Source organism: Xenopus tropicalis, chromosome 5, assembly GCF_000004195.4.
Source record: "Xenopus tropicalis strain Nigerian chromosome 5, UCB_Xtro_10.0, whole genome shotgun sequence".
Taxonomy (NCBI): Eukaryota; Metazoa; Chordata; class Amphibia; order Anura; family Pipidae; genus Xenopus; species Xenopus tropicalis.
Genome location: NC_030681.2, coordinates 123,037,118 through 123,055,778, shown reverse-complemented (window position 1 = coordinate 123,055,778; position 18,661 = coordinate 123,037,118). Strand labels below are relative to the sequence as shown.

At 37.0% G+C, this 18,661-nt stretch overlaps 1 protein-coding gene and 1 long non-coding RNA gene across 3 annotated transcripts in view; one reads left to right on the top strand and one right to left on the bottom strand.

Moving 5' to 3' along the window:
* The window catches only part of clstn2 (calsyntenin 2), a 438,919-nt gene that overhangs the window by 43,133 nt on the left and 377,125 nt on the right, over positions 1 to 18,661 (bottom strand). The window lies entirely within an intron of this gene.
* Positions 1 to 18,661, top strand: part of LOC105945392 — a 143,649-nt gene that overhangs the window by 53,337 nt on the left and 71,651 nt on the right. The window contains exon 3 of one of the 2 annotated variants that reach the window (XR_004222719.1): positions 2,311 to 2,395. The exons of the other annotated variant lie outside the window; for it this stretch is intronic. This is a non-coding gene — a long non-coding RNA (uncharacterized LOC105945392). The remainder of the gene's footprint in view (positions 1 to 2,310; positions 2,396 to 18,661) is intronic. 2 annotated transcript variants of the gene reach the window in all.

The following is an 18,661-nucleotide window of genomic DNA, read 5'->3' as shown; positions in this document are numbered from 1 at the left end:
TTACACTAAACCTATCTGTTTACTACATTTAGAAACATTCAGAAAGTAGCCAATTTAGGGTCAATTAGAGAACCCGGTGTAAACCTACATGGACATGGGGGAAAACACAGTGATGAATGAATCTGTCCCGTTTTGCTTCGACATAAAATTCTCAAAATGGCGAAAAATTTGTGAAATGCATTTGTTGCACATTTTTTTTTTGTTGCCCGAGTCATATTTGTCACCCGCATCTTTTTTTGACACGCAACAAATTTTTCCACAGCAAATTTTAACGGAGGTTTTGAGAAAAATTCGGAAATTCGCTGCAAATCCATGCCTGCCGAAAAATTTCACTCATCACTAAAAAACACAAGATAAAGTGCAAGCGCTGCTGCCAAACCAAGGTGCCAAAAGTAAATGTTAACAAACCAACGGCGCCTACGTTATTGAAAGATCTTCCTGTGATCAGGTACCTACTCACAGCTTTTGCAACCACAAGAAAATATTCAGCGACCCATTGACCACTGGAGAACAGAATGCACCAGCAGAAACTTATTTTTGCACCTTTAAACAGGTGCAAAAAGAATGCACTAAGTGCAATTCCAATTTGCAATATAATAACAGTCCAATGATGAATATTACATCAGCAAACTCAATGTGAAGCTTTAAAGCAGTGTTGCCAACAGCAAGAACATTACCAGACAGCTTATAAAAGTTAAATAAATTTGTCATGCCTTAGTATGACAAATACAAGTTAAAAATATTACACCTGGGGTACAGCACAATGACAACAATTCAATTGTTCTGGGCTGAGCTTTTAATTCTGATAATGGGTCTCTTTAATATCTTAGAAATAGTTGTGTTTTAAAGGGAATCTACAGTAAAAAAAAAAAAAAAACAACATGAACATTCTTGTGTTCCCCACACATAAATAAACATATTAGCAATTGCTTGTATTTTGCACCATTTAAGAAATAAAGCTAACGTCTCTCCTGCTTCCCCTGTGTGCCCTCAAAACCGCGTGTTACTATCTTCTGACATCTGCTGGCTGTGCTGTTTAGAAGGAATTTTCGACTTCATTCTCCACTACCCAAAAAAGTATGAAATACGCTTTTGTTTGGCCTTACAAGAAAACCTTGCTGAGAAATAAAGACAGACACAGCTTTTATCCTTCCAGGCAGTGAGTCGAACATTCCTTCTAAACAACATGGCCGGCAGATGTCAGAAGGGCACGTGGGGAAACAGGAGATACTTGATACTAGATGTTGCTTCTTAAACGGTACAAAATGTTTGATGTGAATGTTTTTTTTTAGAAGATTGTGTTGCACAGAAATGTGCCAGTAAAGAATCTTGGTAGCCATACAAAATAATACAGAGAAGGCAGATTCTAATTCAGACCATAGGCCAATATAGAACATTTGGTACCCCTGTGCTATAAAGTTGCCTATCCTAGGTACCCTGAAACTGTGCAAACTCTGAACAGTGCAGCAAAATAAGCTACAGCTGGACTGGATGGCTTAATCCCCTGTTTGGATCTAACCTTAGATTACAAAAGTTTAATTTGCCCTACTGAGAGTCAACTCCCCCCAGCACTATATATAACATTTTCCTTTTATTATTTTTATTATGCCATACTCTGTTATTTACCTATTTAGCCTGCTGGAGGCAAAGGCATATTTTTTGATTACAGTATTCCCATAAAACATAGAACAGATGTAGAGGCTAGTAATGAGCAGACATAGAGGCTAGTGATGAGTGAATCTGTCCCATTTCACTGCGCCATAAAATTTGCGAAACGGCAAAAAAAAATGTGCAAAGCATTTGCGCAAATTTTTTGTGGGCAATTTGACGCGTAATGAAATTTTTTTTACGTGAGTCAAATTTTTCCATGCCGAATTTTGATGGAGGTTTCGCGAAACAATTTGCCAATGGCAAAATGCAGAAATTCGCTCATCACTAGTAGAGGTTCTATGACATTCAAAACTGTGATACAGACATGTTCATCCCTAAATAAAGAATAATAACCTTTGGAGAACCAAATGTCTTAACTAGGATAGTGATAACCACAGGGAGGCCAATTTATCACAAATTTAATGTTTTTTTTTTTTTTAATTCCAAAACTCAAAAATCTGAAATGAGTGCTTATTTATTAGAAAACTCAAATTGTAAAAATGAAGTTACATAAATGTGAAAAAATAACATTCTACCCATCATTTTTAATTTAAAATTAATCTCAGAAATCAAATTGAAAAATACTGTATCTGTACACAAACTAGCCAGCTTTTAGATTACAAATTTTTATATTTGTGTTTTTTTGCTTAATAAATCTAGAAAAATCTGACTTTTGTAAACTGACGTGAATGTTGATAAAACCGCTGCTTAATGTTAAACCAATTAGCACATGAACAAGAGGCAGGTAAGTAAAGGCCCTGCATGAATCTAAGATTTTGACAGTCAACATTCTGGGTTTCTATATTGTCATTGGCTGAAATACTGTGCTGTTAGTTACCACCCATTATCATTTTGTTATACAGAAAGTGAACAAACACCTTTTTCCAGTTATTGCCATTTACTGACCTTCCTACTTTATATAAAAAGCAGTGCCCTGACTACCAGACCAAAGTGTAATATCATAACTTAGTATTAAAAAAAATGTAAAAACTGCATTAACATAAAATCCTTATAGCCAATTTATTGTTATCACAAGCCAGGGGTAAATGGCTTCGCAAACGGCACGAAAACCTTTCTGGCTTTGAAACCTTCAATGTATGATTTTGGAAGTCTTCAGTAAGACTCAATAGCACTCTACAGCTCCAACCTGGCCAAAAGATAGTCACAATACCAAAGTTTGAATGAATTCTGAAATGCTTGTAGTTGTTGCGAAAAATACGACATTTTCATGGACGTTAACGAAAACCATGAAAAAGTCGTGGAATTTTAACAAAAATATCGTGGACATTACGAAAAGTTCTATAAATTAGAAAAAATACAATTTTTTTTCTCAACAAAAAAAAATGTGGCTTAATGAATGGGCTCCCGTGTGTTAATGGAAAAGTGACACTAAAATTTTTTAACTAAAAAATCTATTCTACCCTCCCCCAATAATTGCCCTATCCTGAAAACCATTTGTTATTTTGAATGCTTTAGAAGAAAATACCTGTTAAACTCGGCTTCCTGTCATTTGAACAAAGGCAATACGACCATGCCGGGGAAAGTATCAGGAGATGCATCAACTATGCGATGATCGATTGATCCAGCCTAGCCTGACTTCTGTATAGGAAGGGTATAGGAAGGAGTCAGGCTAGGCTGGATCAATCGATCATCGCATAGTTGATGCATCTCCTGATACTTTCCCCGGCATGGTCGTATTGCCTTTGTTCAAATGACAGGAAGCCGAGTTTAACAGGTATTTTCTTCTAAAGCATTCAAAAAAACAAATGGTTTTCAGGATAGGGCAATTATTGGGGGAGGGTAGAATAGATTTTTTAGTTAAAAATTTTTATTGTTACTTTTCCTTTAAGCAATCATATCACCATTTCTTTCCTGCAAATAGCACATATTTTTCTATAGAATTCAATGTATTTGTATCACTTTCATGACAACTGCCAGGTTTATTAATGTTCCATGTAGAGTATGACACAACTTTGTATTCCCAGCTTTTTCAGGTGTGTAGCACTATTCTGAGCTTCCAGTGTGAGAAATATGCAATTGACAATGCCCTTAAATAGGGCTGGGGAAAATATCTAACATTTAAGAGGACCATAATAGGAAATTTAAGGGAGCCCAATGACCCGAGTAAAAGAAAATGGAAGAAGGGCATGGCTAAGTAAAGAGGACAACCCCCCCTTCCCTCCCCCCAGGCAGATCCCAGTCGGTTAGAGGCTCAGGGCAGGGAATAAAAGCAAGACCTGCCCGGATGCAAGCCCACGAGATCTTTTCGGCGAGCAGGAACCAACAACATCCCTCCCTCCCTCCCTTCCTACAACATCCCTCCCTCCCTTCCAAGCCTTGGTAGATATATATATATATATACATACAGTATTTGCTGATCTATGTTAAATAATTTACAATAAACTGCGGTCTTCTCTTCCTAATTAAGTTTGTCTATTGTTATTATTGTGGGGACGGGGGAGGGGAAGGGGGCACAACAGGCTTGACACTGCATTAGTCATGTGGGATATGATATAATAAAGCAAACATGAATTGCAAATGTTCTGTTTTCTGCTGGCAGCTGCTGTACCTTTGCACAATGTTTACATTTATCCGCATAATAAGAAACATGGAAAGTTTTTGAAATGTTTTGTTCTTCAATTAAAAGTTTCTGCAGTAAAATCTACATTTTTCTAATATTCTCCATCCGCTTGTCAAGATGTTCTATTGTTATTACAGTAATTCACAAGTGAAAAGATCCAAGCAATCATTTTTAGTTTTAGGGTCATCACCTCTGTAGATGACATTTTCCTCAATTAATTGTACCTTTTCATATTTTCTAAAACTCAATTACCCTAACGTTATGTCTTTGTACTTCCAAGCCTTGATTATCTTTTAGAACCAGAGCATTTGAGCAACGTAGTAAATGTGACATTTTGTCCTTGATCAGGTTACATTTTTCCCGTGCTTGTAATGTTTTGTTCCAGACAGCCCATCAAATCGACGTAATCACTTTCCATTTCAAACAGATATATCTATTATCACAAACATCATGGCCAAACAGGAATGAGAGATAAATGCAGCAATAAGGGCTGACCTTTAATCCATACCTGAAACAGGAAGAAAAGTGTTTTCTGAAGGTGAAATGGTCTCTGGTGGAAATTGAAAGTAAATAGATTGGCAAAATTGAAAACTTTGTTGAAATACAAAATAATGTGTATCACGTCCAAGATGTGTTGCTATCGTCTCAGCCTGATCATATCTCTATTATTTCTCGACATACAGTAAGCTAATTCATCATCTGTCAGCCGTCATGCATTAAAAATAATGTGCGAAGCAACAGTTGAAAACAGAAAATATTACTTCTACTGATGTTTTTCACATTGCCAGCAATTACCCTGCCTCAAAATGCCAGTGCTGCTGTTTTGCTATCAAATGTGACTGATAAAACTTTATCCATTAAAGTGGAAACTTTAGAAAATAAATGTGACAGTTCATGGATATTGGTGTCCTAGTAATAGCCCGGTTGTTCACCTGGTAAACTTTTAAGCAACTGTGAGCTGCTACTAAATTAGGATTTCCATAAACATGTAGGCTTCAAAGCAAAAATTCTTTGGGTTTGGAAACAGGGGTGCTCGCAGACAAAGAAGCCAGACATAAAAAAAAAAGAAACAATATTAGCGGCGCACCCTATTCGCACAAATGTTATTCTTAAATGGGTGATTTCGGATAAAACTTTGATGAACAATTCATTAGTGGTTAAAACAATATACACACTAAAGGAAATGCTATTTCTTATAGCAGTGGTACCCAGACTAATGGCCAACAAATAGACAAGGACAAAATCAGTGAATATCCTTCTAGTCAATCACAATCTTTTGTGCGTCTGGAAAAGCATACACAAGGGCTACTGTACCTTAACTATAATATATATTTTCTGAGCACCGTCTAAACTACAAACTCATTCTGGGCTTGGAGGCCTGTTTGACAGTTCAATACCAATGATGGTGTCAATGTGTTTCATTAACACTTGGTATCAGTGGATCTTAAAAACATTTTTTTTTTTTAATAGGTGTGGTACAGATGACACAAACTTTTTTTTTTAAGATCTTGTAATGTCATGCAGAATTGCTTAGCGACAAATGGAAGTACCTCAATGGAAGTACTCAAAGGTTTCTTGAGACACTGTACTGGGAATGTCCTTACCTACCCAGAACCTGTTTACCATATAGAAAGGAAGGCTTAGTATTATACTGAAAGGGAGAGCGATGTGTTCAAGTAGCTGCTAAGAAGAAACTGAATGGATATACAGGAAATGGGAGAGATAGTCAAAACCTGATAGGTTTCCAAGTATAGGTGGAGTTAGCCTGTAAAGGTGATGATGTTTGGTGCAGAATGTACAAGAAATGATCTTGCAGAGGACAGTTCTGGAGGATCCCACCTGGGACATATTTAGCATTTTTGTTGGTAGCCATATTGTTCAGTAAGTCAGTATGTGTTTTTAGAAGTCATAGGGGCACATTTACTTACCCACGAACGGGCCGAATGCGTCCGATTGCGTTTTTTTCGTAATGATCGGTATTTGGTGATTTTTTCGGAAAATTATCGCAACTTTCTCGTTGCCATTCCGAATGTTGTGCAAAATCTGGCGATTTTTTCGTAGCGTTCAGATTCATTCAAGCTTCAGTATGGTGACTTTTCTTGGGCCGGGTTGGAGCTGCAGGGTGCCATTGAGTCCTATGGGAGACTTTCCTTGGGCCGGGTTGGAGCTGCAGAGTGCCATTGAGCCCTATGGGAGACTTTCCTTGGGCCAGGTTGGAGCTGCAGAGTGCCATTGAGCCCTATGGGAGACTATCCTTGGGCCAGGTTGGAGCTGCAGAGTGCCATTGAGCCCTATGGGAGACTTTCCTTGGGCCGGGTTGGAGCTGCAGAGTGCCATTGAGCCCTATGGGAGACTTTCCTTGGGCCAGGTTGGAGCTGCAGGGTGCCATTGAGTCCTATGGGAGGCTTCCAAAATCATGCTAAGTCTGAAAGTTTCGCCCGCCGCTTACGAGCACTCAATACGAAAAAGTCGCGACAAGATACGAGCGAATCGTAATGGCTACGAAAAACTCGCGTTTTTTCGCGAAAATCGTATTGGTAACGAAAAAGTTGCGCCAATTTCGGAAAAGTCGTAAAGGCGCCGAAAAAAATCGCAAAAAATACGAAAAAGTCGCAAAATGTTCGTTTTCCAATCGGAATTTTTCCAATTCGAATTCGTGTCTTAGTAAATCAGCCCCATAGTGTTAACTATAATAATATCAAAACTATTCACCTTTAGAAAAATACTCACAATTTAGAAGGTCAGGTACAGCAAAGACTTGCTCATTTGAACTCAATTTGTGAGCCTGTTTTTTTGTGAAGGGCCAACATCACACACTAGTTGTTGGTAGCAATTAAGTTGATTGCTTTCTTTTTTTAAGGCAATGCCTCATAAACTACAAATTACCTGCTACAAGCAGTCTTCACTTTTCATGTAATGTTACCTGATACAACATTTCTTTGCAGAATTTGCTTAAAGATTCTAATCATTGATCAGTGGACTTTGAAGCAGTTACCATTTGATGATTTAGATTCTGATAATTTGGTTTCACTGTTGATGTGTAGACCTATTTTTCCGTATAAAGCAAGGTTAGTTGTTAATGATGAGTGAAATAATTCAGCAGGCATGGATTTGCGGTGAATTACCCCATTGGCGGATTTATTTGTGAAACAGGTGCAAAAATTCACCACGGAATAATTTGCCCCCACAGACTAGTGAGCTTTGGGCCAAAAAACATTTTACTTAGATAGGCTTAGAATGGCTTTGTGTTTCATTAACATCCACCTCTGGCTTAGCTGCTGTAGAATAAATTACGTTCTATATGACACAGGTACTGTACCCATAGGGGATATAACGAAGGTAAATGCATTACATGTCATGGGTAGGGACTCAGTACATACCTCTATTATTGCAGTGGTATAATGTGCCTACTTTGTCTCACGTCTTAAGAGATAATATGGGTCAACTAATGCCCTCAAGCTTCACTTTTAATAAAGCAACCACTAAATATGTGACATAAATACATCTAATGACACCATCACACATTAGGCTAGCCAGCACTGCATCTGACAAGCCAAATACAATATCAATACGCTGCATTGCTAAGTAGCCATTATTTGTAAGCTGTAGGCCACCATTCATGCTGAAAGTTGCCCATAAAACAATACTGGCCACTGTACCACATTTATTTAAAAAAAAAAAAAAAAATTAATTAATTGAAATAAAGCCAAGCAAAGAATTAGACTAGAAATACTTTTCCTGTTTTTCCTGTTTTTATTTTCCAAGGAACAGCAGCTTATCGCAATGAAGACCCATGACTCTGAACATCTCTTTCACACAGCAAATGTTCACGTTTAAAAAAGCCAAAGGCTGCACAGATGTGCAGGAGACTCATGGCAGCTATCCTTCCCTGGCAGACAGAAAAGTCATGATAATGTAAAACAACATGCCAAATCTACCAGGGAGAGTGAATATAAACAGGGTTAATGTCCAAAAGCAGGGACTCTTTCTACTCCTTGTGCTTCAGGGGGCTAGCAACAGGTATGAGAAAATAAGCCCTTGAGAAAGCATTCTGTTACTGAGCAAAACGCACGTTGGGCGTTTACTCCTATCTAATTCTTTTTACATTAGTTGGAGAACTGCTCAATATAACACCTGTGATTAACCATACTTTTTATCTTTTGAAAGCAATAAATGGGTTGTTTTACACGGTTACTGTTACCGTTTGACTTTATTAATGGATATCAATATATTTCAGGGTCAGTGGTACCTCGTGTGTGGGGACAGGACTGTGTTTGATTGGTCTGACTCTAGTTGTGCCAGTGACTAATTTATGCTTAAGTATTTGGAGTTTACTACTTCTTAGTACTAGCTGACTTTGTCCCCACATTCCATACTTTGTAACTTTGTTTACCATAGATAATAGACATTATTTTTTGATGTGGTTAAACTATACCCTGCACACTAGGATGGCTGGAGGGTAAAAGTAGCAGTCAATGAATTTGTCAATAAAAAGAGAAGAAAGTTGTGTAGCAGAAGTATCAATTACACTCCTTTCTCAATATTTCCTTTATACAAAAAGAAAATACAAAAAAGCTAGTGTTTCTTTAACCCAAGTGTCTGACGACCAATTATTCTTAAAAAACGTCTTTGTCCAGTATTATCCATTTTTAAGTGCTGGGTCTCAAGTACAAAATTAAGTGATTAGGGCATATAAAGGATTAAAAAGGTTTAATAAATATATCTTTCAGAGATTAAATGTGATTTTCAACCTTTCATTCCAAGGTTACGCTCCACATTAGTGGAACACTTATGTTTCTAGTGCGTTAATTTTAATCACGCTGAGAGGAACAGAATCGTTGCAAAGTTCTGTGCTCTCTCATTACGCAGAATTAGTGTAAATGCTAAGTGAAATGTAGTATGATTACCAGCTTTTATTTTAGCATGTTTAAATCCGTACAGCATTACGCAGTTGATTGTACCTGAAACTCCATGGGGAGAGTATCAATGTTTGAGTGATGTCATTGCAGAGTTGAAGCCTTTATTATAAACGATATTATATAAAAGAATTTTCAGCTATTAGCAGTTATACCGGCCTCCATATGTAAAAAAAGATTCAAAGCTTGTTGATGTGCAGTAAATCATAGCAACCAATGAGACGTTTGCTATTAAACAGGTGCAATAGATCAGGGGTGGCCAAAACGTCGATCGCGGTCCACCAGTCGATCCCCTGTGGACTTCTGGTGGACCGCATCGATGCCTGGAAATGTGGAAGTGCGGCGCTTTTATGGGGTATGCATACGTATGCTGCGTCATGTACATACGTGGGGAGGGGCTAAAAGTCGACCGCTGGGGGGGGGGGGGGAAGTTTGGGCACCCCTGCAATAGATGATAAAAAAATGTATTGAACTTTACTCCATATAGTACACACCCCTTTACTGTTAATATCATGCTTTGAACGCCTGCATGTATTTTTAAAATGTATTTAGATTGCAAAAATACTCTGAGTAAGTCTACATCAATACTTTTGTTGGCGTTTAGATATATTGCACATTGAAAACAAGGTTGTTTTTGGGGAAATTATTGCAACCAGTGGTATTCTAAGAAGCTTTTTACAATGGTCATCATGTTTTATTTATTTATTTTTGCTTAGGTCTGCATCTCTCTGAAATGTAAACTATTAGTTGTATCTCTGCAATACTAAAAAGCAGGCAAAGGCTTGAATGGCAAACTAAAAAATAAACAAAAGAAGAAAAGCAATAAAAAATAATAATGGAAAGGTAAAAACTAAGTAAACTTTATGAGAAAGGTCTGTGTAAATACAGCCATAAGCACTCACAGAAATGCTGCACTGAGTCTCTTTTAGGGCTCCTTCAGGTTTGGGGCTTGAGTCTGCTCAGTTCTTTCCCCTCTCCCCCTCCCTTCTCTTGCTCCCCCCTCCCATAAGAATGTGTAATCTGAGCTATAAGGACTAGAGCAGGAAGCTATGGAGACCAAGCTAAAATGGCAGCTGCTTAAACAAACAGAGAAAACTTCTTAACTCAGGTCTGCAGGATAAATATATTGTTCTAGAGGGAACTAATGTGGGGAATCTATTGGCAGTAAAAAGCCAAAATGACTTTCCTTCTCCTTTAACATTGATCCCCACATTGTTGTAGATTGGTTGATACAACAGATCTCCTTACTATCTTTACCTCATAGGGCAAAGGTTTGTGAACAGATTAAACTTTAAAATCCAAATCTGATCTGCTGCTGTATTGGACCTTAAGACCAGCTGTAGAAATGCACATATAATGTGCCTTGAAGGTTTACATTCATCCAGGTTATGATATACAGAATCCAACAGTGGTCTAAAGCTACTGTACTTAGTCATCTCTACAACATTTTACCACTAATTATCATGGCTTCAAGTGGTAGGAAATTCCCTGGCATTTTATATTAAAGTTTTGAAGTGAAGAAGCTGCTCAGATGAGAAGGTGTATAAAATGAGAAAAACATATTTATATCCATATAATAATCACAAAATACATTTATAAGTACAATTTCTGTACAAAACTCATTCTCCTAACAGGGGCACCAGCCTGGGGTACAAGGTAAGCAATTTAAGTCACTTGGGGGTGCCTAACATTTTGGCACCCCCAAGTGACTTAGCCTGTCCTTGTCCTTTAACCAACAGTTTATATCATATATAGTGGTCCATTAAAGAATATGACCAAACTGGAATATATATATCAGTAAAAACTGCCCTTTCACATAGTTTACCTTGAACCACCATATTGTGCTAGTCTGTGTGCTCCCTCCGAGATCACCTGACAGGAAATAATGCAGCTCTAACTGTAACAGGAAGTAGTATGGGAGTAAAAGAAAGAACTTTGTCCATTAATTGGCTGATGTGACGTAACATCAGACAATTTGTTTGTGGGCACCGTGAATCGTGTGATCCGAGGGGGTGACCCTTAATCCTTAAAATGGCAATTTTCTATTTTTGATTACCCAATGGCACATACTACTAAAAAAAGTATATTTTTATGAAAATGGTTTATTTGTTCAAAGCAGGATTTCACATATAAGATGTTTATGCAATACATTTTTTGTGGAGACCTATATTGTTTGGGGGTATAATTTTCCTTTAATAAATCAGCCCCTTCATCTTGTTACATTTCTACATTTTTTGGTTCACCTACTGTTCTTATGGACTTTACTCATTCTCCTTAATTATATGGTTTAGTATATATCAGACAATAATCTGCTCTCTCTTTTTTCAGCCAGGATTCTTTTAAATAAAATGTGAAATGTATTATATAATCTTCCTTATTACTATAATTAGGCATAGGTCTTTTCACCTTTAATTATTCTAATTTTATATGGCAACTACAAATATTAAAGCCTAAAGTACAGTTACACATCTAGAAATCTGTAATTAGATAGTTTAAAGTGCTGCAGGGACTTTATGGTTCAAAAGTATACCTTAAAATGCAGCGGATGTAAAAACTTTCCTAATATGAAGTGAATCTCCGAGATAATTGGAATATCATTACTCCTGATAATATGTAAAGGTGTCTTAGCAACTTTAAACTGGTAATAAATTATTAGGAAACAAAATTATAAATTGAGAAACCCTGTGGTTACATTATGTTTACCTAGTTACTTAATCTATTTATTCACTGGTCTCCACTTCAATAAAGCATAAGCAATATTCTTTCTTTAATTAGACAGGGAAAATGGTGAAAAACACTATAAAGAGAATGTGATTAGTTAAATTAATGACTGGCCTTGCAAAGTTATCAGTCTAATTGATAGGGAGAACATTCACACAGAAAGTGCTCTCAAACCCAGGACCCCAAACAATGTATTGACTGTCCGTGCAATGCAACATTTAATAGCCTTTCTTTCTTTTACCTAATCATCAGTTAAGATGTAGAGAGTAAGGTAAATGCACAAGGTTCATCTATAATACTGTAAATCAAAAATGACTGGTTATTGACCAGACCGGTAAATAAACCATCAGCTAAAGCTTTGTGGGACATTAATTGTTGCTAAATTAATTTGTGAGCAGCCAGTTACAATGAGTATACAACCAGCATGTCATCCAACTGCCTTTTAATCTCCTCAAGCCTATCTCCAGTCTTAAATGCAGATAGCTGGGATAGGAACTCCGTATAATTGTTAACGTATTTGTATGTACTTATTATATCATTATTACCATTATTTATACAATGTATTCAATTATGTTTATATATAGAGGATAAATTACCCCCTACTGTAATTTCTAAAGACATTATAAGTCACGAATTACGTGACCATGTAAAAACACTAGGCTGCTGGCTGAGTGCTTTAATGCAGGTCACGTAACTCCGAGGTGACGACTGACTTCCAATATCTTTATAAATTACAGTAAGGTGGTGCATTATGCATTATAATCTACAGTGTTTCTATGTGCAGTATCTTCAATGAGCTCTCTGTGTTTACCTTTTCATCATTCTATACACACATTAGTCTGTTTCTTTCTGTCCCCTGTGTTGTTTTAATTTTTTGTTTTGTATCTCTGTGTAGTCCTTATGTACTTGTTTGTTTTTTTTGCATCTTTCGCCTCCCATGATCTGACTAAAGTGACATCCTGGCCAGCCATGCGATACCGTGCAGGTTGATTAAGAGGTAGGGGAAGGGGGAGCAAGAGCAGAGATGGACAGAGAGTGGGAGGGGGTGAGAAAGAAGTGAGAGCAGAGACTGAAGAAGTTGGGGCAGAAGGAGTAAAAGAGTGAGAACTGAAAGGGAATTAAGGAGGGATTGAGATTGTAGGAGGAGTGAGGGAGTGCACAGTTTGAAATAATGAAGTGAGGGAAATCATATGGAAGGGGATACGCTGGAGAAAAAGCTACTGGGAGAGTGCAGAAGTGGACATTTCTGTCTCTTTAAGTTATAACCATAGGTTCTTACATAGGAACACGCTCTTTATAAGGATATAATTTCCCAAAGGAAAATTACCAAACTGTAGATTATATATATAAATATACATATTTCTCACCTTTGATATAACTCGTGCCATGATCCAAAAAGCTAACAATTTCATATCTGGTTGTGCCTTTAAAATAGATAACAATGTTATCCCCAATACTCCCAATGCTCCCCAATACTGTGTTGCAAAGAGCAAACAACCAGCTTTGCAATAGCCTGTGCTTTATCTGTAGGATAAACCTGAATCAAAACAATCCGCTACTTAGAAAAAACATTGTTCGTGTTTGGAATAAATGGGACATGATTCCAAAAAGGCCATAAAGACGTATAAAAAATGGCCCCTACTTTCTAATAAAGCTTTTTCTTAATCTAAACATAGCAGCATTACCTCTACATGCAATTAATATGTCAACTTCATTTCAATCCGGACAGCTTGGTGTTTCCTGAAAGCTGCTTTAGTTTCTCTACTTGTTTTATTCAAAAGCCACATCTCCATTCAGTATATAATGGTTCAATCATTTTGAAAGTCTGTATAAATTGAGGTTTAAATTGGAAAACTTGTTTCCATAATACTGCTTTATGGCTCCATACCAGTCTGCAGACATTCTAAAACAATGACTTCATTCTGTCTTTTATTGGCAACAAACCCATCTCTAACTCTCACAGTACCTAAACACACAGCAATGTTTGTGCCTGTCTTGCCTAAACCTTGTATAACAGCACCAATTTCACACTGAAAAGCACTCAGTCTTTGGGTGATGAATTTCAAAGAATGTTTTATATATCACTAGGGACCATATATGCATTCAAATTTGCATTAAATATTGTCTCTCTGTGGTACAAGATGAAACCTGTACATAATGTGAATTTCATTTTTACATGAGAGGTGTTTTATATTTAGCATTTCCAGCAGTGATGCCTCAGTTACTGCTTTAAGGTTTTAGTTCAGTAACAATTTGGGCAGCAAGAAGTGATAGTGTATTTAACTACTACATATGCATAACAAAAAATGGGTGGGGGACCCTGGAGGTATGGTTGTCCAGCAGAAATAATACTGTATTGACGTGCACATGTAGGCAAAACTTTAAATAGGCAGCAAGAAAAGCTGCAGGTACTCATTTATAGCATAAAGTAAAAGCAACACTGCACAGCCAGTTGCATGTAAAAATGTAAAAATGTGGCTGCTTACACTCATGTACAACATTCCACAATGACATAATTTTCAATTTGTTGGAGATGCCCAGAAAATGTATAGAAAACAAGAGGATAACAATGATTATTCGAACAATATATTTTCACGAAAACAAAAGAAAACGAAGCAAAAATATGTAACTAATTATAGCCAAAAAACCTGACATGTACTGTAGTTAAATATAGAAAACATAAATAAAATTGTCAAAAACACATATGAAATACAGTTAGAGCTCACCACAGCACCCATTATTATTATTTATATAATGCCATCATTTTGCGCAGAGCTTCTCAGGGTAAAGGGATATATAAAACAAGAACAAATGGTTAACGTATACAGACAAATGTTTCTCCAAAAATGATTGACAGATACAATTAGATATAATCAGGAGACAATAGGACGAGGGCCACTACTCGGGAAAGCTTACATCCTATCCATTGTTGTGACTAGTGTTTCCCAGCAACATTCTGCACATGGTGTTACTACTACTACTACTGAAGCCATTATTATTTTTTTAAAAAACTGTCTATGGTTAACCAGTTTGCTCATTCCTACCTACTACATGTCAGTGAAATACTTTCAGTGTCTGTCAAACATTCCTCAAGGGGTATCTACTGGTGCCTGGCCAATGAGGTGAAATGAGTAATACATGCCTCTGCTTGGGGCACTGCACACACATTTTCCACTAAGTTTTGTGTGCCCTTTCCCAGAAGTTCTGATTTTACTAATACCTGAATACCATTGGGTGCTCTTGTTTGATTATATTAATCATCTTAATGTTAAGAATGAAGTTTTTGGCTTTAGTAACTTTATTTGAGTTCTTCCTCAGAGATTCTCTAACCCATTACAGATCCTTTAACACTGCAAGAATATATCAAGAATTGCACTCGCTGTTTTACTGCTCTTCTCTAAAGACATTTTATTCTCTCATACTTTTTATTCTTTCTTCTTATCAACAGGGCTGTAATATTTTACTTTTTTCCCTGCATCTTATACTGTAATTTAGCATTCCAATATGCTACTTTCTATATCTGCTACTTTTTAAATCTACTCTTTACTGTTCTTAGCTGCCTTACTCACACACACCCCAATACTCATGGCTCATCCAGTCCTGTACCAAGTTAACTTTTTGTAGTACTGTCTCCACCTTCATCTAGAAATAAATTTTAACCTATGGAAAAAATATTTTAGCATCCCTGCAGTGTCAGACTAGGGTGCCATCGGCCCACCAGAGAACCTTAGACTGTGGGCCCAGTCTCCAAGCAATTTTTCCTTCTCTCTTCACTTCTTGCATTATTTATTCTTTTAATCACTTCCCCATACATATTATAATTTATTCTTCCTATTTATTTTCTTTGTTCTCATATAGAAATGAGGAATGACCGTGGTATAGGCATACAAGGAAAATGGCTGGGTGACAGGAGGGTCCACTGACAGCTGGGCCCACTGGGAGTTTATCTGGTATCCTGGTGGGTCAGTCCAACACTGCCTCCCTGTGTTCCGCCCTGACCAATCTGGCAGTTAGCCTACCATGGATATAGATTGTAAAGCATTTTTTTTCTTTATAAGGGTCACAGACTATAGAAAACAGCAATCACTGCACCACTTAATATTCTTTACAACTTGTGTTTTGGGCACTTTTCCATAAGCAAACTTTTCACTCATGAACCCTTTATCTAGTATATGCGGCAACTGAAATAAGAATTTATGGTTTGTTATTTGAATTTTCTCTAGATAGGAGTCTGCACTGGCCTTGCTTGATCAACCTACTACTAAGTTCTAAATTATAAAAAGTGAAGTCTACGCCTTGCCACCATATTTCTAAACACTGTGTATGCAGCCAAGCCCAGTTTCTGGGAAAGCTTCCAGGTTAAAATCCCCCATGCCCAGCTTTCTACAGTAATATGTTCCCAGTACAGCACATTTTCAGCCTTTGTGCACACATAGGGCCCGGATTTTTAATTCAAAAGTAAAGTGCAGAGCACAGCCATTGCCCTGAATAGAAGTGTTCTGTGCATGGGCACAATGAGGTGCAATTTTCCTCTCCTCAGTGCTCTTGCATTGGCATTCAGGGAAATAGTCAATGAACCATGGAGTCTCTGTGCTGACAACTTGTTTTTCACTTGAGTTGAGGTCTACGTTTGACTTCTGTTTTCAGTAGTAATATTCATTTTGTTTGTTCTTGCTTGGCAGCAATAATGCTGGAAACTATTGAAAATGTATGTATTATTTACATGTCAATTGCTCTACCTATTTTGCTATCAAAATTCAAGAAAAATAAGATTGAATAAGAAACTATTATCGCTTGAAACATATATTTTGTGCCTCAAGATAACAGTGCTGTTGCTAAGTGAAAGATAACACAGAAGGAGATATTACACATGGCAGCCAAGCTGCGTAATTCATGCCAATATTTCTTTGTATTCTCTCAGCATGAAAAGTTATTTCATTTACTTTTTAGTATAAAAACTTATGTTAATATAAATATACCATTCATTTTGAAAAAAGCTACTTTTTGGACCAAATTGGCCATTTATATAGATATATTAATAGACTAAAATATAGTATGAGAATATTATGGCATATACAAGTGTACTTATCCCTAAATAATATGCAATATAGTTCTCGTTTTTAAAGTGTATATTTACACCCACTGCTCTAAAAGCACCACTTAAGATAGATAATTCCTACTGTAGAAAAGTCTAGCAAAGTCTTTGCAGGGCCCCCAGTGCATTGCAAGGTCAGTCAGTTCAATAGTATGGAAAATCCGGTTACAAAGTGCAAATTAATGAAGCAGCATGAGAATTAGTTGCTAACCTGAATGTAATTTCCCCTATTCACTGCCATTCCATGTTTGCTTGAATTTACTTAAATTGCAGCTGTGTTCGTTTTCTGTTAGATAGTCCCATGGTCTCTTTATTACGGTATCTGAAGGTAAATTCATGGTTTTCTTTTACAGACCGGGAAGGTACGGTTCAGTGCTTTCTCTCTATAGTGCAGCTCATGTATATACACACACACAGAAGGGAACACACACAGTGTATATACACACAGAAGGGAACACACACAGTGTATATATGCACACAGAAGGGAACGTGTTATGGATTCTTAATAACTCATTATGGTATTATCACTATAACATTATCCTAACATGCAGATTTCCAGTATTCCATTTGATGTCTCTCTATATCTCTCCAGGTTAGTTTGCTTTATTTTTTTTTCTATATCTAATGGACAAGAGGGTCAGAGCTAACTCAACTAAGATATGAATTTCAGTGTGGGGATTTTGAATATTTATGACTTCTTTAATTGCATGATGATATGGAAAATAGGCATAACTGTTATACAGTAATAACTACAATCTTTATTTCCAATCTATTGCTGCATTTCTCTGTATGAGACTGAGACTCTGGGGAATGCAGAATACAGTTGAAGGGTTGAAGGCAGTGCTTGTGTTATTTATGGAGCAGTCAGGGACTGGTTTCTTAACTTCTGTTATCAAATATTTATAAAGCACCAACATATTTCACAACAAAATGTCTCAATGCACCCCTATACAGTCACAGGAGGCTCCACTTTTCTCCACAGTCTGGATTCAAATACTTGTATTTTAACACTTAGGGGCTGATTTACTTACCCACGAACGGGTCGAATGGAGTCCGATTGGGTTTTTTTCGTAATGATCGGTATTTTGCGATTTTTTCGGATTCTTTACGAATTTTTCGTTACCAATACGATTTTTGCGTAAAAACGCGAGTTTTCCTATCCATTACGAAAGTTGCGTAAAAAGTTGCGCATTTTTCGTAGCGTTAAGTTTTAACTCTACGAAAAATGCGCAACTTTTCGCGTAAGTTTTAACGCTACGAAAAATGCGCAACTTTTTACGCAACTTTCGTAATGGATACGAAAAACTCGCGTTTTTACGCAAAAATCGTATTGGTAACGAAAAATTCGTACAGAATCCGAAAAAATCGCAAAACATACGAAAAAGTCGCAAAATGTTCGTTTTCAAGTCGGAACTTTTCCAATTCGGGTCGGATTCGTGGGTTAGTAAATCAGCCCCTTAGGGACCATTTACAAATGGACAAATGGATCTGAATCCTACAATTCACCAGCTAAAACTTGCTAAGGTCATGTATAAGTCAATGGCAGATGTACCTTCCCTTCCCTGGAGGATTCTTCTTTTGCTTTGAGATTTTTACACTGATTTGGAAAAGTAGAGTCAAAAGAATTTGCAGTTTTGCAATTTTCCTGCAACTCTTTCCCACACATAGCTTTTCAGTTCATACTTTTTGGTAAATGTC